The sequence below is a fragment of the Mobula hypostoma genome, chromosome 3 (genome assembly GCF_963921235.1).
Source record: "Mobula hypostoma chromosome 3, sMobHyp1.1, whole genome shotgun sequence".
Classification (NCBI taxonomy): domain Eukaryota; kingdom Metazoa; phylum Chordata; class Chondrichthyes; order Myliobatiformes; family Myliobatidae; genus Mobula; species Mobula hypostoma.
Window position 1 is genome coordinate 13,657,678 of NC_086099.1, and position 7,113 is coordinate 13,664,790.

Genomic DNA, 7,113 nt, shown 5'->3' on the forward strand with positions numbered 1-7,113 from the left:
AGAAAGAGACCTGTTCAATCCAATATTACAAGATACTTTGTATGCTAAAGATCAAAGGACAATCTATATTTACAATGTATTTACAATGCTTCCTTTAAATTACATGTAACTTTCACATCTCCTTCACACCCAAAATGCATGTTAATCAGCATTGTCTGGTTTTTTGATTAACTGCTGTTCACAGCTCCAGGAACCTATTGCCCAGGGCTGCATTCTAAATTTAATCCCAGTCGGAAAAATTTGGTCTATAATGGGCCATATCTTGCTGGTCGTTACCTATAGTTTCAATTGAAACCATGGGCGGTTAAGCATCAAAAATACTGCAGGCATTTCTGATCCATATTTGGATCAGTGAATCAATTTAATTTACATGGTGTTCAGAGCCATGGCTGTACTTTCATATCCTGCTGGGATCACCACTTGAATCCTGTGCCAGGTTAGACGTAACACGGCATCGGAACCCCATTAATTTCAATGGGGACATGGGTGCGAACAACTGGGAAACAGGAGAAGGTAAATTATTTTCTTAAACCATTTCACTTTAATATTTTCAAATACTTTGTTCAAAATATTTCAGTTTTGAATACTTATATTTTAATGAAATGTGTATTTTGAACTAACTTAACTAGTAAACCTAATCAAATATTAGTAATAAAAATAATTATTAAAATATTAAAACTGTTAGTTGTCTTTCTTTTTATGTTTGATTTACTAGTTAACATGGATATCTTTGCACAATCAGGTATATTAAAAATATTTGAGATCAATTACATATTGATTTTGCCATTGACTGGATTCCTCTCTCTTGCTTTGAAACCCGTCAGTCATTCTATGAGAAGGTCACTTCATTGCACTGTCCGAGGACCTGCAAGACTCCAGAAGGGAGAGGCCTTCACGTTCACGCAAGCTACATGGGAGTGGGGTTGGAAATCGAGGGAGAGAAATGGATTACGTTACTTGATCTCAGGCAATGAAAGAAAGGTGTCCAGAGATGATAATTCTGGAATGGTAAGTGAACAATTACCATTCACCTACCGTTCATGGCTCTCACTGAACTTGCTTGTGCATGTTGGATATTATTGGGGAAAGGACTAATCTTGGGGTTGATTGTGCAGTAACTGAGACACCTGTTCAATTCCACCATTGGGAAGATATGCACTTGAATATTTGACATCAAGTATTGGAGGCAGAGCAACTTCTTGGAAACATATTCCAACTGGGAGCCTACACAAGATGAGAAAAAAAGAAGCAAATTATCCAGGTAAGGGGAACCAGAATCCAGTTCCAGATTATGTGAGGTTATGGATTTGGGAAGGGCAAACAAGAATTGGACTGCAGAATAAATGATAGGAGCCCAGAAGTGGGGTCTGTACATGAACGTAGTGGTTAGCATAATGCTGTTACAGCACCAGTGACCCAGGTACAATTCCTGCCATTGTATGTGAATAGTCTGTACGTCCTCCCCCTGACTGCGTGGGTTTCCACCAGGTGCTCCAGTTTCCTCCCACGTTCCAAAGACGTACAGGTTTGTAGATTAGTTGTAACATGAGTGTAATTGAGTGGTGCAGGCTGAAAGGGCCTGTACCATGTTGTCTCCCTAAATAAAAGAGTGTACAATGTCAACAGAATCTTGGGAGTGCAAGTTCACAGATTCCTGTAAGTGGCATCAGAGACAGATAAGGTGCTTAAGGAGCTATGTGGGATACTTACTTTGTATATATGAATCAGATTGACTACTCTAGTGTGAAACAGTGTAACCAACATCATATATGAATATAGGAAACAGAGACAAGAGGATATGATATGGCCTTCTTAACAATAACATCATGGCTGATTCGATCTTGTCTTCAACTCCACCCTCTTGCCCACTCTCAATAACCTTTCGCTCCCACATGAATGCAAGATCTGTCTATCTCAGCAATGAATGTATTCAATGACTCTATATTCCAATATTGCACATAAATATAGATCACTGCCATTATCATCCTCTCACAATATATGAAAGCTACGGTCAACAAAAGGTCAATGGCTGCAGTTACCATTACTGCAGAACTTGTATGTGCCAGGATGAAGAACTGGGAAGGAAAAAATCATTGCAGACACTGCCCACCCAACAAATGGCCTTTTCCTAAAGCACCCTTCTGGAGAGCGATATAGGGTGATTAAAACAAAAACTTCACACCACCTTAAAAGTTTCTTCCCCCAGCAGTTAATCTGATCAACCACAGCTAGCGCACACACACCTCTTCTATCTATTCCCCCCATCAGTGCAACATAGTGTAAATAATTTAAACCACTTTTATAATCGCAAACACTTATATAATGCTTTTTCATTGTAACTGCATTATGGTATTTTTCTATTTATGTATATTTTATTCCATCTCCATACTCTAGCCCCTAAATTTATATAATTCTTTATTCTTTAACATTGTTGGATGTTGTTTTGTTGTTGAATGCCTTGACCAACACACCATAGCAAATTCCTAATACATGTAAATGTATATGACAAACATAGCGATCCTTGATTATAGATAAGATGAACTATCACTGTGTTTTTACCCAGGACCGGGTAGATTCAAAAATGTGTTTCTCTTGGTAAAGAGAAAATATCTATGGTTCATTCAGGTACAAGTCTGGACCAGGCTTCCATTTAACCTGGTGAATTTCATGTAAAGCAGTTCACTATTTGTTGAGTCAATAACATTTCTCAATAAACTTCACAGGCTGACCAAATAAGTCACTGATGATTAAAGCTTGGAATCTTGTGTTCAGTTCTGGTTGCTTCATTATAGGAAGGATGTGGAAGCTTTAGAGACATGTCAGAGGAGCCTTATTTACCAGAATGTTGCCTAGATTAGAGGGCATGTGTTGTTATAGGTTGAGCGAGCTAGGGTTTTTTTCTTCCTTTGGAGCAAAAGAGGATGAAAGGTGACAATAGAAGGTGTATACGATGATAAGAGGCATAGATAGAATGGACCCAGAAACTTTTTCACAAGGCTAGAGGTGCAGTGGCCCACAAAGGAACATTTTTTTAAATCATGGTCAATGCTTTCAGTACTGTATATTACATTCCTTCACATCAATAGCATTGCTGCCACTCATGGTGTATACTACTACAATGCCAGCACTTTGGTAGTGTAATGATTAGCACGATACCAGAGCGCCGGAGTTTGGAATTCAATTCTGACGCTGTCTGTAAGGAGTTTATACATTCTCCCCATGTGTGGAATTCTTCCAGGTGCTCTAGTTTCCTTTCTCATTCCAAAGACATACTGGTTAATACTGGTCATTGTTAATTGTCCTGTGGTAAGGCTAGAGTTAAATAGGTTGGGTGCTGTTACTCATTAGGTTGGAAGGGCCTGTTCTATGCTGTATCGCTAAATAAATAAGAATAAATAAATAATTGAGGGACTTCCTCACCTAACCCCGGCTCCGCCCTCCACACCAGCAGAGGAACATTACACTGTGGTCCTTCCCCAATGAACCTTCGTGATGACTGCACCAAGCTCTAGTCCATCCCCCTGAATGTACTCCTGCAGACTGGGACGTGCCAGTCGGCAGCATTCCTCCACAGACATCTCAATGTGCTGGCAGACCAACAATTGTTTGCAATAATTCCAAACCCAAGGCTCTTCTAAACTCTTGCCACAATCTTCTGTGATTGGCAGTTTTTTTTTTCAATAGTTACTTTTAGTAACATGCTACAAAATTCAAGTGTAGAAAAGTAAGGCATTTGAAAATATTAGATGGAGATGAAATTTTACGCAGACAAATGTCTTTGGGAGGACAAACCAGGACAGGATATAGTGAAGAGTAGGGCAGTGAGGAGTACAGTAGAACAAAGGGGTCTAGGAATACAGATTTATTTCTGGAAAGTGTCATCATAGATAGATAGGAGCATTATGAGAATTTTTGGAACATTAGCCTTCAGAAATCAACATATTGAGTACAGGAGTTGGCAAGTTATGTTGAAGTTCTATAAGATGAGTTGTGGTTAACTACCTACAGGATGTCAATGTTTGAAAGAGTGCAGAGAAAATTTACAAGGATGTTGCTGGGACTAGAGGACCTGAAGGAAAGGTTGAACAGCTCAGGCTTTGACTCCTAGAGAATGAGGACAGATTTGACAGTTAAACAAAATTATGAGGGGTATAGATAGGGTAAATGCAAGCAGGCTTTTTCCACTGAGGTTGGGTGAGAGTCGAACTAGAGATCATAGGTTCAGGGTGAAAGATGAAATATTTAAGAACCCGAGGGGGAGCTTCTTCACTCAAAGGATGGTGAGAGTGTTGAAGAGGCTGCCAGTAGAAGTGGTGGATGGGGGTTCTATTTTTGCAGATGATATGAAGATAGGTGGAGGGACAAGTAGTGCTGAGGAAGCAACGTGATTGCCAAAGGACTTGGACAAAGTGAAAGAATGAGCAAAAAAACGGCAGATGGAATACAGTGTTGAGAAATGTGCGATAATGCATTTTGGTAAAAGGAAAAATAGTGCAGATTATTATCTAAATGAGAAAATTTAAACATCAGAGGTACAAGGGGACTTAGGAGTCCTCGTGCAAGACTCCCAGAAAGTTAACTCACAGGTTGAATCTGTGGTAAAGGCAATAAATGCAACGTTGGCATTTATTTCAAGGAGAATAGAGTATAAGAACAAGGGGATAATGCTGAACCTTTATAGGACACTAGTCAGAGCGCACTTGGCGTATTGTCAACAGTGTTGGGCCCATATCTCAGAAAGGATATATTGTCATTGGAGAGAGTCCAGAGGAGGTACACAAGGATGATTTCAGGAATGGGGGGGTTAACATATGAAGAGCTTGTCACAGCTTTGGGCCTGTACTCACGGGAATTTAGAAGAATGTGCATGGATCTCATTGAAACCCACCAAATATTGAAAGGACTAGATAAGGTGGGTGTGGAGAGAATGTTTCCTCTGCCAGAACTAGGGTGCACAGCCTCAAAATTGAGGGGCGACCTTTTAGAACAGAAGTAAGCAGTAATTTTTTTTTAACCAGAGAGTAGTGAATCTGTGGGATGCTCTGCCACAGACTGCAGTGGAGGCCAAGTCCATGGGTATATTCAAAGTGGAAGTTGCTAGATTCCTGATTGGTCAGGGTATCAAAGGATATGGTGAGAAAGCAGGTGTATGGGGTTGAATGGGATCTGGGATCAACCATCATGAAGTGGTGGAGTGGATGATGGGCTGAATGGCCTAATTTTGCTGCATGTCTTATGGTCTAATTTCAATATTTATGAGAAGTTTGGCCAGGCACATGGATGGGAGGGCTATGGTCCAAGTGCAGATCAACTAATGTGCTGAGGGACCTATTTCTGTGCTCTATGACTCTAGTGAATAGGGAGGAAAAAGGTTGCATACAGATATTATCAAATGGATTTCCAATATAATAAACAGTAAATGATTTACTGGATTGTTAAGTGTCTGATTACAATGGCCAGATCACTTATTCAAACACACTAAGTGAGCCATTAGATTTAACAGCAGTTATGTTTTAATGAACTACACTGTAGTGGTTAACAGAAATAAGTTCTGTACTGATAGACCTACTCTAATTGCTCTCCCTCCGAATCAGAATCAGGTTTATTATCACCAGCATGTGTTGTGAAACTTGTCAACTTAACAGCAGCAGCAGTACAATGTAATATATGATCATGTAGAAAGAAAAATAAGTAAATCAATCACACTAAGTATATTTATGTTTATTGAATAGTTAAAAATAGTCCAAAAACAGAAATATATGTGAAAAAAGTGAGATAGAGTTCATGAGTTCAATGTCCATTTAGGAATCATATGGCAGAGGAGAAGAAGCTGTTCCTGAATCGCTGAGTGTGTGTCTTCAGGCTTCTGTACCTCCTACCTGATGGTAACAATGAGAAGAAGGCATGCCCTGGCTGATGGGGATCCTTAATAATGGACACCGCCTTTCTGAGTCACCTGTGCCTACCAATCAGCTTGTACTCCATCCCCTTCCCGCACCTTGTTCTGGCTTCTGCCTTCTTCCTTTCCACTCCCGATGAAGGGTTTTCAGCCTGAAACATTGACTGTCTATTCACCTCCACAGATACTGCCTGACCTGCTGAGTTCCTCCAGCATCTTCTGTGTGTTGCTCTGGATTTCCAGCATCTACAGAATCTCTTGCATCTATTCATCAGGCTGAATTGGTTTTGAGCATTGACAACCCAATGATATTAAACCCACTGAGCATTAAGGGTTGTGGTTACACTTTAATGCTGGAGGTGGCCATTGTCAGCCAGTTGTATTGTGCTACTTGAAAGTTATTAGCCCAGTTGTTGACCAGACCGTGCTGCTTCAGTACCTGTGGAGTTGGGAATGGAACTGAACATCATAAAAATATAGTCAGAATTTGAAGAATGGAGGTGGAATAAAATGTGCATAAATATGTAAAAACCAGAATGTATTTACAATGTAAACGGGATTATTAAAGAGTTGTTTAACATGTGTATAGTGCAGGCAGTGCAGTGATAGGGATAATAGATAGAGGGAGTGAGGGGGGAGCTATTAAAATGGTTGATCAAATTAACTGTCTAGGGGAAGAAACTTTTAAGATGGCATGGTTTTTGTTTCACTAGCCCTGTAGTGCTTTCTGGAAGGGAGCTTTTGGGGAAAAGGCCTGAAACATTTACTTCTATGGTTGCTGCCTGACCTGCTGAGTTCCCCCAGCATTCTGTGTGGGTAGCTTTTGGAAAAGGCAGTTTTCAAAGTGGGTCATATGCATAATGATTTTTTTTCTGCACACCTGCAAGTCCTGTAGTAATGGTGGACTGCAGTCAATAACCTTCTCGACTGTCCTGACTGTTTGCTGTAGTTTTCGTATATTGTGAGAGGATGCTTCACCAAACCAGACAGTAATTGTTGATGTGAGGCTGCTCTCAACGATGGCAGTGCTGAATTGCACCAGTATATTCTGGGGGAGGTGAAATGTTAATGAAAAGGAATTCACAGCACATCTAAAGAAATCTGACATTTGGGAATGCACTAAATGCAATTTTCTCTTCTCAAAAAGCAACAATAATAGATTAAACAGATAAAAGATCATTGTTATTACAATGAACATTTTCACCAACCAAAAT

At 40.0% G+C, this 7,113-nt stretch overlaps 1 protein-coding gene across 1 annotated transcript in view; it reads left to right on the top strand.

The window, feature by feature from the left end:
- onecut2 (one cut homeobox 2) overlaps positions 1–5,570 on the top strand; it is a 48,503-nt gene extending 42,933 nt beyond the window's left edge. The window contains exon 3 of the transcript XR_010017331.1: positions 825–5,570. The gene's annotated coding sequence lies outside the window, so the exon portion shown is untranslated. The remainder of the gene's footprint in view (positions 1–824) is intronic.
- Positions 5,571–7,113: the final 1,543 nt, after the last annotated feature.